This window comes from Rhineura floridana, chromosome 8 (genome assembly GCF_030035675.1).
Source record: "Rhineura floridana isolate rRhiFlo1 chromosome 8, rRhiFlo1.hap2, whole genome shotgun sequence".
Taxonomy (NCBI): Eukaryota; Metazoa; Chordata; class Lepidosauria; order Squamata; family Rhineuridae; genus Rhineura; species Rhineura floridana.
The window spans coordinates 30,768,684-30,784,414 of NC_084487.1; the positions used below are offsets into that span (position 1 = coordinate 30,768,684).

Consider the following 15,731-nt stretch of genomic DNA (forward strand, 5'->3'; position numbering starts at 1 on the left):
TAAAATACATTAAAACACAACAGCGTTAAAAACATTTAAAAAAACACAACTTTTAAAAAGGGTTAAAAACATTATTAAAAAACATATTAAGCAATTCTAACATAGACGCAGACTGGGATAGGTCTCAACCTAAAAGGCTTGTTGAAAGAGGAAAGTCTTCAAAAGGCTCCAAAAAGATAGCAGAGATGGTGCCTGCTTAATATTCAAAGGTATTACTACCAGGTAAGTGTGTATCCCAATAACAACTGTTGGAGAATCATCAGAAAACTCAGACAATGCAACTGAAATCCCATGCTACTGTGTGAAAGCTAGTGCTCCACTCTAAAACAGTAATTAGAAAGCTTCTCGCATTGGTACCTTACTCTTTTGGAGCAGAGAAAGTGTATTGCTAACTCTCTCTTTTTTTTTTTTAAACCACCAAAAAGGCGTGTGTGTGTGTGTTGTTTGTTACAATCCAAAGCCAGGAGTTAGGGAGGGAAAGAGAGAGAAAAATAAGTTGGGGGAGGTGTGTGTGTGTCCGAGCACAGATCTATATAGCTGGGTGTGAGTCTGGATGTTTCTGATGGGGAAGTGGAGTTATGCTTCTGTAGGTCTTTTTTTCACCTGCTGATCTCAGGTTGCTAATGCTACATTCAGAGTGCAATCAGGTATTGTATTTCAGATGGAGGGGGTTGAAAGTGATTTAAGAGTTATAGCAATTCTGTTCAGATGTGCATCCCAGGATAAATTCAAGATTTAAATATTTAAAAATCAAGCACTGATTCATTTGTTGGGGTTATCTATTAATACTTCATAATAATACAGAGTTTCTTTTTTTTTTCATTTTTGAGCAAAAAGGATTGGGAATCTCCGCTCAGCCATGAAGCTCATTTGATTCCCTTGGGCCTAACCTATTACAATCCTGTGAAGATATATAAGGAGGTGGAAGATGGCTGCAAAGGGGGACTTAGGCTGCAATCCAATTCATACTTACCTGGGAGTAAGACCCACTGAACCCAATGGAGCTTACTTCTGAGTTGACATGTATTGGATTGCAGTCATAATGTTTGTGTCCTAGGCATCAAACTTTGCTTCCCTAAACCAAAATGATGCATCTTTATAAAGGAAGGGACATGTTTTTGTCTCTACCCCCTAGCTCCTTAGCACACCTCCAGGCTTCAACCAATCTGGCATGATTATTGTGTGTTTAGAATTTAGAAGCATGCATATGTTCCAATTAGTGTGCTTACTCCCAGGGCAGTGTGTACAAGGGGCCCTTTCACCTTCTCTGCCCCTTCCTCACAAGAAAGCATAGGCTATAATCCTGTACTCACTTACCTGGGAACAGGGATGGAAAAATCTGTTTCCGTTCTCTGTTTCTTATTTTTCCAATGTTAAACTCAGTTCTCTACATTTCTATAGTGATCCGCAATTTTTTTTAAAAAAATCCTCATGAAAATTCTCCACCATTTTAGTGCGAATTTCTCAAACACATTTTTGTAGGCAGTTTTCACAAAGGTTCACATTTTTGCAAGTCATTTCTCTATCATGTCATGCCTTTTTGCATGTTATTGTCACATGTATTCATGTTTATGCACACTTTCCCCTAATAGATGCATTTTTGTAAATGTTGTTTAGTTGGCAAACTGCATTTCAAAATCCCAATCAATGTGAATTTCGAAGGATGGCTGTGCTTCAGTTCTCATGTTTCATAAATTGCAGATTTGATGAATTCTGCTTGAAAGGTCAACTGCGTTGAAATTCTCACCCACCCCTACCTGGGAGTAAGCTCCATGAAATACAAAGAGACTTGCTTCTCTAAGTAAACATATATGCCATGGCATTTTTTAACATCCACCCACACTTACTGTGCAATAGAATCTGCAGAAAATAACTTATAAGGTATACCTGATCTCAAATGAAGATTACAAGGAGACAGAAGCCACTAGCTAAGTGCAGGGACGGGGGAAACAGCAGCTCTTTAGGACCATAGGGATAAAATTGCCTACAGCCATACTACCCTGAACTCGTCTGATCTCGGAAGCTAAGCAGGGTCAGGCCTGGATAGTACTTGAATGGGAGACCGCCCAGGAATACTGGGTGCCATAGGCTTAGAGAAAGGCAACGGTAAACCTCCTCTGAATACCTGCTACCATGAAAACCCTATGAATATAGATAGTAAAAAAGATTCATAGGGTAGCCATAAGTCATAATCGACTTGAAGGCATATAACAACCACCGCTTATAAAATTATGCTGCAGAAATGTAATACTACAGAGGGCTTGTCTTTTTATTTATGTATTATATATATAACATACATAATCTTTCTGTATAGTTTTGCGTAAAATTTTGCATAGAATTTGTCTGGCATTTTTTAAACAACTATGCATTAGCAAATTTGCTATAAGCAGGTACTTGATGTAAGAGATGTTGTGATGTGGTCAAAGCTCAATATGGTCAGAACTGCCAAATCCCCTGTACTTAAAATTGATTCCTCCTCTGTCCCAAATCAAATGCACATGGACCGACCCTGCAAGGTCAATATCTCCAATAAAATACAAAAATCAAACATGATCTAGGCTCATTCATGTTTGATTTTACACTGTTGGAGGCACTATGCTTCTGAATACCAGTTACTGGAAACTGCAGGAGGGGAGAGTGCTGTTGTGCACAGGTTCTGTGTATGGGCTTCCATAGGCATCTGTTTGGCCACTGTAGGAACAGAATGATGGACTGGATGATCCACTGGCCTAATCCAGCAGGCTGTTCTAATGTCCTTATGTACATACACAGGTGCCATTCAAAAACCTTCAGTTCCTGTGTGACATCTAGGAATGTTTGTTGTGGGGCAAGTATGCTGGGTGGGTGGGTGCAGGCAGGGCTAGCCCAGGACATTTTGCTGCCTGAAGTGGACAAGATGGTGCCCCATCCCAATTTTAAGTACAGAAGTCAACTGGACTGGCAGGTGAATCACACAGTAGAGCTGATGGGATGGCATCTAGCACACCTGAGGCAGTACATTGGGCAGCAAATTAGGGGAACCAGGAGAGGTCAGGGGGCAATAGAGAGGAATAGCTGGGGGCTCAGGAGGGATAGCCAGGATCTGTTTTTGCTGCTTTTGAGCATCTGTAGCCTGAGGTAGTTGCCTTATTCTGCCTAATGGTAGAGCCGGTCCTGGCTTTGACTGTTGTTCCTTACCACTTGTATGGGATGGATCCAGGAACAGGTTTTGTTCTATGTGGCCAAATATCAGGATTCAGTATTAGTGCATCAATGGCACTGAAGAAGGATTCTCCTGCCTACACACTGGAACGTAGAAACATGGGAAGCTGCCTTATACTGAGTCAGACTCTTGGTCCATCTAGTTCAGTACTGTCTGCATTGTCTGCAAAGTCTCTCCCAGCCCTACCTGGATTGCCCAGGGATTGAACATGAGACCTTCTGCATGCAAAGCAGATGCTCTCGCACTGACCTATGGCCCTTCCATATCGAAAATCACTATTAGTATATACCAGAATTTAGCCTCTTAAAACCTTCCATGAAGCACACAGGAATTCACTCTTAAATGTTTATCACTCACCTGCCATTGAGATCTTGTCTACTTGCTATGGCGAAGAATGACAAATTGTTCCAGACCTCCCCCTCTCTCTCTGCCTTAGGTTAGAGATTGTGCATTAATTTTATTTCCTACTATTCTAAGTTGGTTTTTCATTTCGCTAAGAGGTTAGGAAAACACAGGGAAGTGAACATCATTGCTGTTAATTATTACTGAGGAAAAACTAAAAGTGCTTCATAAACCAAGGCAGGAATATTCCCAACGGAACTGCCTTCCACTGTTAGAGGGAAATGATTTTAAAAAACACTCATGCTCAAGTTGACTGACAGAAAGCAATTAAGACTGTTTGGCTACATTTAAAGGCAAACAGCGGTGCAGTTGACATATTGCACATGCAGAATTCAACTAAGCGATGCACACACACAAATGCATGCTGGGAATATCTTAGGTCTTTCCTCGTGGATTCCTTCCAGGACCAGCTCCAGGGTTGACAGCTCTCTGGTGAGCCCTCTCCTCCTCTTGGAGCCCCTGGCTGGCTTATCTGGCAGGGCTGGGCAGCCTAGCCATTCTTTTAATTGTCCCCAAATACCCTGGAACAATGCTATGGTGGGGGAATGGTGGGAAGCTGAAATGGCCGCTAGAGCCACCCACCCACTGATGCTTGAACCACCGGGCTCAGGGGAAAAAATTAAAGGGCAGGGATCAGTGGTGGAGCCTGCCCAATGGTAGCTAGTCCCCATTGAGACGGGTAGGGCTGAAAGTGGGGAAACTAAACAGTAGGTGGGGCCAGATCCAATGAGAAGCGGAGTCAACTAATTCTAGCTTTGTTCCCATTCTCCCTGCCAGTTTCTACAAGGGCAACACTAAAACTAAGGCTGCGAAAGCTGACAGGCAGCACCTCAAACCTTGACTGGTTGTAAGCAGGCAGGCAGGCAGGTGAGGGCTGGTGACAGCAGACTGAGGTTGATGGGGAAGTGCCCCATTCATTCTAACCTAATCTCCCCAGCAATATGGCCAAAAGGTGGGAGCTTGACTGCCCAACTGGCCATGGTGGACACAACCAGGAGGTGCAAGGCAGTCTTAGAGCAGTCTGGGGATATCCCCGTACCACTCTAGTTGCATTCATCAAGCCCAATGCATGGCCCAATGAGTGGTGTTTGCACCACCTTTTGGCTGTGGCAGCTGCAACTGGAGTATTGTTCTGAACAAACCAAAATCTTCCAGAACATGCCAATATCTATATGGGTAACACTGAGACTAAGGAAGAGGAAGCTGATAAGTCGTGTCACCCCCTGGACTGGTTGTAAGTAAGAAGGCAGGTGGGGGCTGGCTAATGGCAAGCTGAAGTTGGTGGGCAGTGCCCCACTTGCCCTAATGGACCAGCCTCCAATGCCCTGGGACCCTGAGAACTCCCAAAGAATGCCAAGCATTGACACTGGAGGCATTCAAGAGGCAGTTGGACAGCCATCTGTCAGGAATGCTTTGATTTGGATTCTTGCATTGATCAAGGGGTTTGACTTGATGGCCTTATAGGCCCCTTCCAACTCTACTATTCTATGACTCTGGCCCTAGGACCTTTCTGCAAGGTTACATCATGCACCTACTCCGGTTCAAGGCTAAATGACATCATGAAGAAATTGTGATTTGAGTTCCATCTATATGCTGATCATACCCTGTTCTAATCATCTTTTCTTTTTTAATCTAGCTCAGCACTGTCCATAATAGTTGGGGAATTTCTGATGCCAAGATAACTGAAGTTATCAGTGTGAAGTGAGTATCATGGCAAACAGAGCATATGATCTTTGTGGGATTGAGCCATCCATCACTGATGGAACTCGTCCCTGCTTTACCCACAATAATTTGTCACTTCCAAACACTTCGGGTTCCATCACTATATCCCAGAGTTCATTTTGCAGATCCCTCCCTACAATCTTTAGTTTGGAGTTTTCTGCTCTATTCTTCCAGAAGACACCTCCCGAAGTAGCTAGCATAACATTCTAAATGTAAAGACCATAAAAATGCGAGAATTGCTCATATAACACAACATAAAATAAAACCTGCAGGGGGAAAAAGAGCCAGAATAAAACTGATATGCAGAAACGGAAGATCTGCAGAAGTGGCTTGCTACGTGGGGCAGAGCTGCTATGCTAGCTTCTGGGCAGGTGGGTCGCTATTGCTTAATGAGAGGAGAGGTGAAGGGTCAAGAGAACAGGAAGGTCAACTTGGTGTAAAGGCACCACCAGCAACATAAGTTTGGCTACACAGATGCATTTGCACTACACCAGCGTCCCCATCACCTTGACCCTCTTTCCTGGTAAGCAGCAACAACCCATCTGCTAGGAAGCTAATGCAGCAGCTCTGCCCCACCTGGCAAGCAACTTCTAAAAGTCCTGGCTAAATGAACAGGTCCTCTGTTGGTATCAGGAAGATGTCAGAGTCAGTGACAAGTGAGTCTCCTTGGGGAGTGTTTTCATAGGAATGAAGGAAACTATCCTATATCAAATCAGTCATTTAGTCCAGGGATGGGGATCCTCTAGTCTTCTAGATGTTATTGGTCTCCGACTCTCCCCAGTCATCATATCCAGTGATCAGGGATAATGGGAGCTAGAGTCCAATAACATTCCTCATTCCTGCAGTCTACATGGCAGCAGTTCTCCAGGGTTCCAGACGGGGCTCCTTTCCAGCCCTTCTTGGATATGTTGGATATTTCTGCATATAGCATATGTGCTCTGTCACTGAGCTGCACCCACATTCCACTGTTTCAAATATGAGTACCTTCACTGAAAAATATTTTATCACAGGTGTACTACTCATTTCATTTCTGAAGGAGAGATAACTCCCAGAAAGGCCTTCCCAGACCGATTGGCCTTGAAGTACCAGTCTCAACTGATAAGCTGGTGTTCTTGCTTGTAGCTTAGTCAACTAGCTTCAGCTGTGAGAACTGTAATCTCATGGCCTTCTCAGAGGCCCCATTTCAGGAAAGATGTTTCTCTCCACAATTCCTTGCCTCAGAACTATTTTAGTTTTTAGCCTTTCAAACCAGGCATTCTTAACAATCATTACTATCAGTTTGGATAGGATCTGTTGGCCAGTGTGGGTTCCATTGACTTACACAGATTGGTATTGATTTGAGTTCATTCTTTGTCCACTAGCCGCTGCTTTTACTAATCTGTTTTCTTTCCTCACAAAAATATTGATATTAATATCAATAATTTTAAAGGGCATCTGTTTTCAAAAATAGCTGTGGAAGATCACTACATAAAAATCCGATCTGCGATGATAGAGAATAACTGAGTGTGGCCATACTATACATAACATAAATGTCTGAAAGTAAGATAAAATATACAACTATTAACAGTGTTAAAGTTATTAGGAACACTAAAGATAACAGAACAAAAAGAAAGAAAGTCTTTGTAATCTATGATAGAACAAATGCAAAAGGAAAAGAAGGATTAATTTTTAATTCTCCATTACAGGCTTCAATAGTTCAATCGTAAAGTATGGAATTTTCTGAAAAGCCTTGAGAGAGTTTATTAGAAACAAATATTAATATTCACAAAAATGTGGGGGTCATGAAAGACACAAAAAAGAGAATAAAAGAAAGAAGAAATTATTTCAAATTATTACATTATATTAAACAAACAGTATCAATCAATATCTGTAGTATACTAGTTTCCAGAGGGTAGCCCTGTAAACCTGCTGTCGCAAAAACAGCCAAGAGCCTTGTGGCACCTTACAGATTGCTTTATAGGTTGTTGGACTACAACTCCCATCATACCTGATCATTGGCCATGCTGCCAGGAGCTGCTGCGAACTATAGTTCAACAACCTCTGGAGGATGCCACATTAGCTACCCCTAGCCTAGAGTCTACGAATTCTAGGCCACAAAAGCTTATGTCATAATAAATGTATTACGTCTTCAAGGTGCTTCAAGACTCTTCCTTATATGCTTCCTCGCTTGTTGCAGCTAAATATATGCAGTTATTTTAAATATTTCTGCTATATACCATGTTTCTGCTTTATACCATACAGCACTACCCTTCCACTTATTTATTTGTTTATTTATTTTATTAGATTTATATCCCGCCCTTTCTCCCAGTCGGAGCCCAGGGCGGTACTATTACTAGCAATAAGAATCTTAAGCTGCTGACAGCAAATTCTATCGGATGATGCTCAGCATACACAGCTCCTAACAAGTACCCTAACAATAGTTTCAAGAACTCAGAGGAACCATAAATCTAATAACGAGGCCAATTGTATAGCAATTGCTTAGGCCCAGCAAATATGCCATAAATCAGCATTAACTTGCATGCATCTTCAGCAATGATCTCTTTGTGAGTGTGTACGTTACTGCAGAACAAGCAACCTGTCACTGAGATAGCTAAATTATTTGAAAACAATCTGGGCAATTGACCATGTTCTGAATAGAAATGGGGGCCCTCCTGCCTGGTGTTTGTTTTTTGTTGTTCGTGTTTCTGTTTTTTGTGGGTGTATTCTGCAACATGTTATTGATGTAATAATAGTGGATTTGTGGTGGATTTATAGTGGACCGTCCACACAACTGTCCACTTTTTCAGTTGTTCTGTGAGGCTTTCCCAATGTTGTTACATTACTGCCATCCTGAGCAGAACTCTTACATTATAGCATAATGAAAGTGGGACACAACACACACACATACAGAGAGAGAGAAAGAGAGAGTTGTGGTGTAAAAATTACAGGAAGTTACAGGACATGACCTGAGTGAAAATGGAGCAGTATGTCCACCCCTAAAATGTTGAGGTGCAAACAGAATTGAAACTAGAGCGGCATGTTACACCCCCACTCCCATCCAGATACCATCATGAGCACAAAACATCATGAATGAAATACGAGAGGCCCTAGAAATATTTGCATTCTGCAGATACACATTTAGTCAAGTATTCCCCTAATCTCCTGACTGAACTTCCTGTTTTGATTATTTTAACTGCTGTATTAAGTGCTTTAATTGTTATGCTGTTTTAATGGGCTTGCACCTTTTAATTATGGATGCTTATTTTAATGTTGTGATTAAACTGATTAATTGTGTATTGTAATTACATGTGACTCAACTGGTTTCATAATTCTAAACTGCTTAGAAGTCATTTTGGCAGGTAAGTGGTATATGCATTGATAAAACAAAAATAAAAAATAATGCACAATACGAGAAAAAAAGATGGATGGATGGACCCATCATATCCCTACCCTTCTATGAATCAGTGAAATAACAACTTAACAACATAAAAGCCTGTTGGATCAGGTCAGTGGCCCATCTAGTCCAGCATCCTGTTCTCACAGTGGCCAACCAGGTGCCTGGGGGAATCCTGCAAGCAGGACCTGAGTGCAACAGCACTCCCCCCTCCTGCAGTTTCCAGCATCTGGTGTTCAGACAAGTGCTGCCTCCGATAGCCTTTTCCTCCATGTATTTGTCTAAATCTCTTTTAAAGCCATCCAAGTTGGTGGCTATCACTGCCTCTGGGTGGAGCGAATTCCATAGTTGTGTTGTGTTGTGTAAAAAAGTCCTTTCTTTTATCTGTCGTGTGTCTTCCAACATTCAAAGCCCCAAATGCTACAACGTTTCCTCATAGGGGAGTCGCTCCATCCGCTTGATTATTTTGGTTGCCCTTTTCTGTGCCTTTTCCAACTCCACTACAGTAGTGTAGTGGCAAATCCAGAAGTGCAGGGTCCCTTCATTATAGTCACACCATGCCCCTTCACACCCATGTCCTCTTCTAAGATTATGCAACCTTCTAAGATTATTTTATCTATTGAATTTATACCCTGCCTTTACTCCCAAAGAAGTCCAGGGTGGCAATACAATAAAATGGTATTTTATTCAATAAATATAAGCTTTCAGTCTCTGCAATTGACAAATGAGTTGTCTGGACACCAGGAATCCCTGTGGTCCTAAAGAGCTGCTGTTTTCCCCATCCCTGCACTTAGCTAATGGCTTCTGTCTCCTTGTAATCTCCATCTGAGATCAGGTACACCTTATAAATTATTTTCTGCAGATTCTATTAAACAGTAAGTGTAGGTGGATGTTAAAAAATGCCATGGCATACATGTTTAATCAGAGAAACAAGTCTCTTTGTGTTTGATGGGGCTTACTCCCAGGTAAATGAGGAAGGGGCAGAGAAGGTGAAAGGGTCCCTTGTACACACCAACCTGGGAGCAAGCACATGTGGATACAATTGGGACTTATACATGCATCTAAACACACAATGATCATGCCAGATTGGTTGAAGCCTGGAGGTGTGCTAAGGAGCTAGGGGGTAGAGACAAAAACATGTCCCTTCCTTTATAAAGATGCATCATTTTGGTTTAGGGAAGCAAAGTTTGATGCCTAGGACACAAACATTAAGACTGCGATCCAATACATGTCAACTCAGAAGTAAGCTCCATTGGGTTCAGTGGGACTTACTCCCAGGTAAGTATGAATTGGATTGGAGCCTGAGTCCCCCTTTGCAGCCATCTTCCACCTCCTTGTATGTCTTTACAACAAGCCTGCGAGGTAAGTTGGGCCCAAGGGAATCAAATGAGCTTCATGGCTGAGTGAGGATTTCCAATCCTTTTTGCTCATAAATGAAACAGAAAAGAAACTCTGTAGTTCTTATGAAGTATTAATAGTGTTCCGTGCCACCCCAATCTCTGAGCTGTGAGATTTCCAGGGGTCCCTGCACTTGCCCTGAGTTTGGTTTCCTTGGGAAGAAGGTCAGCAGAGACTGTATTGTCTTTATGAAATATGGTTTGTTTATTTATACACATTCCAACCTGAGCTTAGGATGGAGGGGTTCAAGGCATCAGCAGTCCAACACCCAGCTTTTCCATCAGGGTTACAGAAGGCATCCTAAAGCCATGGTGCAGAGAGCCAGTCTCTCTGCCTGCCTCCAGTTCCCAGCCATTCTGTGACACAACTAAAAACACAAGCCTCTCCTAGGCCCCAGGAGGGGGGGAGGCTCTCCTGAAGAGTTTCAATGACAAAAGGATCTTCCTGGCCCATTCACCAGTTGCTGGCCACCTGATAGACGCATTAACAAACCTGACCATTCTATTAGCTTAACAAAAGAAACTCAGATGACCAGCAGAGCAAGTTTCTCACCCCAAGGCACAGGATTCCAAATCGGAGGCTCGAAGGGGACTCATAGAAATCAGTTTCAACCCTCAAACTCACAACAATATATAACAGCTACAAATGAACCAGTGCTTGATTTTTAACTTTTTAAATCTTGAATTTATCCCAGCATGCACATTTGAACATAATTGCTATAAATCTTAAATCACTTTCAACCTCCACCGAAATACAATACCTGACTGTGCACTGAATGAAGCATTATCAACCTAAGATCAGCAAGTGAAAGAAAGATCTACAGTAACATAACTCCACATCCCCAACAGAAACATTTAGACTCACACTCAGCTATATGGATCTGCCCACACGCAAACACATCCCCCTCCCCCAACTTATTTTTCTCTCTCTTTCCCTCCCTAAGTCCTGGCTTTGGGCTGGAACAAAACCACACTCTCCCCCTTTTCATGCTTAAAAAAAAAGAGCTAGCAATACACTTTCTCTGTTCCAACAAGGTACCTCACCAAAGACTTCTGAGGAAGCTTAGCAGTCATGGAATAAGAGGAGAGGTCCTCTTGTGGATAAGAAATTGGTTAAGAAGCAGAAAGCAGAGAGTAGGAATAAACGGACAGTTCTCCCAATGGAGGGCTGTAGAAAGTGGAGTCCCTCAAGGATCGGTATTGGGACCTGTACTTTTCAACTTGTTCATTAATGACCTAGAATTAGGAGTGAGCAGTGAAGTGGCCAAGTTTGCTGACGACACTAAATTGTTCAGGGTTGTTAAAGCAAAAAGGGATTGCGAAGAGCTCCAAAAAGAGCTCTCCAAACTGAGTGAATGGGCGGAAAAATGGCAAATGCAATTCAATATAAACAAGTGTAAAATTATGCACATTGGAGCAAAAAATCTTAATTTCACATACACGCTCATGGGGTCTGAACTGGCGGTGACCGACCAGGAGAGAGACCTCGGGGTTGTAGTGGACAGCACGATGAAAATCAGCTGTGAAAAAGGCAAATTCCATGCTAGCGATAATTAGGAAAGGTATTGAAAATAAAACAGCCGATATCATAATGCTGTTGTATAAATCTATGGTGCGGCCGCATTTGGAATACTGTGTACAGTTCTGGTCGCCTCATCTCAAAAAGGATATTATAGAATTGGAAAAGGTTCAGAAGAGGGCAACCAGAATATGGAGCGACTCCCTTATGAGGAAAGGTTGCAGCATTTGGGGCTTTTTAGTTTAGAGAAAAGCGGGTCAGAGGAGACATGATAGAAGTGTATAAAATTATGCATGGCATTGAGAAAGTGGATAGAGAAAAGTTCTTCTCCCTCTCTCATAATACTAGAACTCGTGGACATTCAAAGAAGCGGAATGTTGGAAGATTCAGGACAGACAAAAGGAAGTACTTCTTTACTCAGCACATAGTTAAACTATGGAATTTGCTCCCACAAGATGCAGTAATGGCCATCAGCTTGGATGGCTTTAAAAGAAGATTAGACAAATTCATGGAGGACAGGGCTATCAATGGCTACTAGCCGTGATGGCTGTGCTGTGCCACCCTAGTCAGAGGCAGCATGCTTCTGAAAACCAGTTGCCGGAAGCCTCAGGAGGGGAGAGTGTTCTTGGACTTGGGTCCTGCTTGCGGGCTTCCCCCAGGCACCTGGTTGGCCACTGTGAGAACAGGATGCTGGACTAGATGGGCCACTGGTCTGATCCAGCAGGCTGTTATGTTCTTATGAGTAAGATAACAATGCAATAAGGTTTCTAGTTACTGCTTTAGAGTGGAGCGCTCTCGCTCTCTCGCTCTCACACACACACAATGAGTCGCATGGGATTTCATCTGCATTGTTAGAGTTTTCTGATGATCCATTGGGATACACACATACCTGGTAGTATGTCCCACTGAATGCAGTGCGATATATGTCTCAGTAAGCATGTATAGGAATGGGCTGTAAGGCTATCATCCAAGGCACATTTATTAGGAATAGGTCCCCATTGAACAAAAGCTCTCTCTCTCTCTCTCTCTCTCTTTCTCTCTCTCTCTCTCTCTCTCTCTCTCTCACACACACACACACACACGCACACACAACTTGAACAATCCCTCCCCCCAAAAAAACCTCCCTGAGGCAAAGGAAAGGAAGCACTTGCAGGGACTAGGGTTGCCAGGTTCATGGCCTGAGACTGATCCTGTATCTTTAGGAGATGAGAAAGTCAGCCAAATGCAGGGGTTCTTGCAACACTGTACTGAGAAAAACCACAAGGTGGAATTCTTCCTTCCCCCTGCACAACTTTTAAAGATACAGAAGACCTCTTGGAGGCTGGGCCTGGCAACCAAGAAGTCTTCTGTATCTTTAAAAGGTGTGCAGGGGGTAGGGAGAATTCCACCTTGTGGTTTTTCCCATTACAGTGTTGCAAGAACACCTGCACTTGGCTGACTTTCTCTTCTCCTAAAGATACAGGATCAGTCTCAGGCCAAGAACCTGGCAACCCTACTGCACAACCTTTTTTAGAAGCAAGCCTCAGTCACTCCCCCAAAACATTCTGCTGGTTGGCAGCCTGAGCTTGCAGTGATCATAAGAAAGTAAGGATCTGGGCTTGGCTCTTCCCCCTCCTCTCTATGTAATCTTCTATCTCCCAGCTCCTCATGACTCTCTCTTCTTTCCCAAGGCAACCAGGAAAGGCCCGTTCGGCAGTTGGGAACTGAGCAACTTGACTGGCTGTAGAGACAGAGGGAGTCTAGGAGGGGGTCATCTGCCCAGAAAGTAATGGGACTGTGTCCCAACTTCCCAAGGAGTCCCACTGTGAAAACACAACTGCTCTACTATAGTATTTTTGAGGAAAGGCAACCAGAACTATATAAGTGATTGTAATGAATTCATTGGGGATTACTCCTATGTAACTGGGGATTAGGAATGGAGCCCAAGTTATTCAGTCAAACAAGCTGAAAGAAGTGCTTTTTTGCATGTAGTTTGAGGGGGAAAGCAAGTGTGTACAGCTATTGCCTTCTGTGTGCAATTTGTGATCATCATTTATTTATTTATTTATTTATATACCGCTCCATAGCCGAAACTCTCTGGGCGGTTTACAGCAATTAAAAACAATAAAAACAATATACAAATTTTAAAACACAAAAAACAATTTAAAAACACAATTTAAAAAAAGTACTGATTCTGATTTTCAATGAAGATTAAGTGGTTGTTTTCGTATCAGTTCTCATTTAATGACCACATAAATTCATGCTCAATGGCATGGCATGACATGGAGCAAGTAACATGCAAAGGAGAGCAGGGTTCCCATAGCTGTGATGAAGAGAAGGGGATTTTGACATTGGCTGAACTTCCCCCTTCAATACATTATAAAGGTGGATGACTATGTCATCCTGAATGCATACATGTTTCCAGCGGCAAGTGGTGGCTCCATTTCAGTGGGGCAATGGAATCTGCTCCTTGAAATTAGCTCCTTGAAAGTTCAGACTAAAACCTGGAGCAGATTCCACTGCCCCACTGACATGGAGCCACCAGCCAATTAAGCCCTTATGAAAATGCCCTCCTCATATCACAATCATGTTCCACTTGAATCCAAATTAATTCCAGACCTGTCTGGCTCCTGTTTGACAGAGGCAATGGTCTCCTGACCTCCAGCAGCAAACTCAAAGCCCTGAACTTTGGCCAGTTCCTCAGTTAGTGCCTCTGCAGCTTCTGACACTGTGTCTGGATTGCTGCTCAGTTCAGGAATCATGACACTGCCCTTTCCTCCACACATTCTCAGCAAATATCTGAACAATGCTTATATAAAATAATAAATCTGGATCCGGCCTGTACTACTTTAGACTTCAGCTCACATGATGGAATGCCTTCCCATGAAAAACCACACAGAGAACTAAAATGTCAAGCAAAAAGCTAAGCCAGAATTCTTTTCCTTGGGCAGACCCGCACCGTACATTCAAAGCACATCCAACACATATTTAAAGCACATGACTTCCCCAAAGAATCCTGGGAACTGTGGTTTTCCCCTGACAGAGCTGCAAATTCCCAGGTCCCTTAACAGCCTATAGTCCCCAGGATCTCTGGGAGAAGTCATATGCTTGAAATGAATGTGGAATGTGCTTTAAATGTATGGGGTGGACCTGCCCCTTGTCATGTAATTTTCCATGTGCACAATTATCAGTTTTAAGGAGAAGCACTCAGTCATGTGAACCCTCAGCTGAAATCTGAAGAGATAGAGACGCAAGCTAAAGACAGGTTTAGCAACTCACTGGCTGTGGGTGACAACCAGAGATGTAGTCATCTAAGGTCTCGGGGGGTCTTAGAACACTTCCTTTTTTGGGAACAGGGTCTCTGTGTCTCCAGCATCCTACAACCCAATCAGCATAAATGCGGTGTGTGTTAGCCACTGAGAAGAGTCTTCTAATATGCTTCCTTGTCCTTTCCTGCTGATTGGAGCCAATCAGAGTGAAGGGACATGAGTCAGCCACTGTGAAGACTCTTCTCAGGAGCTAACACTCTCCCTTTAATGTTCATTGGCTTCTAGGGATATCAGTTGGATCTCATTCTCAACCAAGCAGCAAAAAAAGAAAAAAAAAGAGGGAAAGGGGTTTGGCTGTGACTAACAGGAAGGGACCCTGCACTTCTGAATTTGCCAATACACTACAGGTGACAACTAGTAGACTGCATTCCCCCCACCCCAGGCTACAACTTAGACTAAGAGTCAGTGTGGTGTAGCAGTCAGAGTGCCTGACTACCTGGGAGACTAGCGTTCAAAGGTTCAGATTCCCCTTTCTGCCATGCAGCTCCCTGCGTCAGTGTGCGCTTCAGAGCTTGGAAAAGTTACTTTTTTGAACTACAACTCCCATCAGCCCCAGCCAGCATGGCTAGTAGATTGGGATATGGGAGTTGTAGTTCAAAAAAGTAACTTTTCCAAGCTCTGGTGCGCTTGGGTAGGGATGGGATTTGTTGGCTAGTTCCAGTTTGAAAGCACTCTGTCAACCTAACAAGCCGGTATGAATTCTATTTTGTTCTTTGTCCACTAGCCACTACTTTTACCGATCCATTTTTCCTCATTCCAAAAAAATATTGATATTAATATCAATATTTTGAAAGGAAATACTGATATT

At 42.8% G+C, this 15,731-nt stretch overlaps 1 pseudogene; it reads left to right on the forward strand.

Annotated features, from left to right (window-relative positions):
• The first annotated feature begins 1,982 nt into the window (after positions 1–1,982).
• Positions 1,983–2,091, forward strand: LOC133363507 (5S ribosomal RNA; annotated as a pseudogene).
• Positions 2,092–15,731: the final 13,640 nt, after the last annotated feature.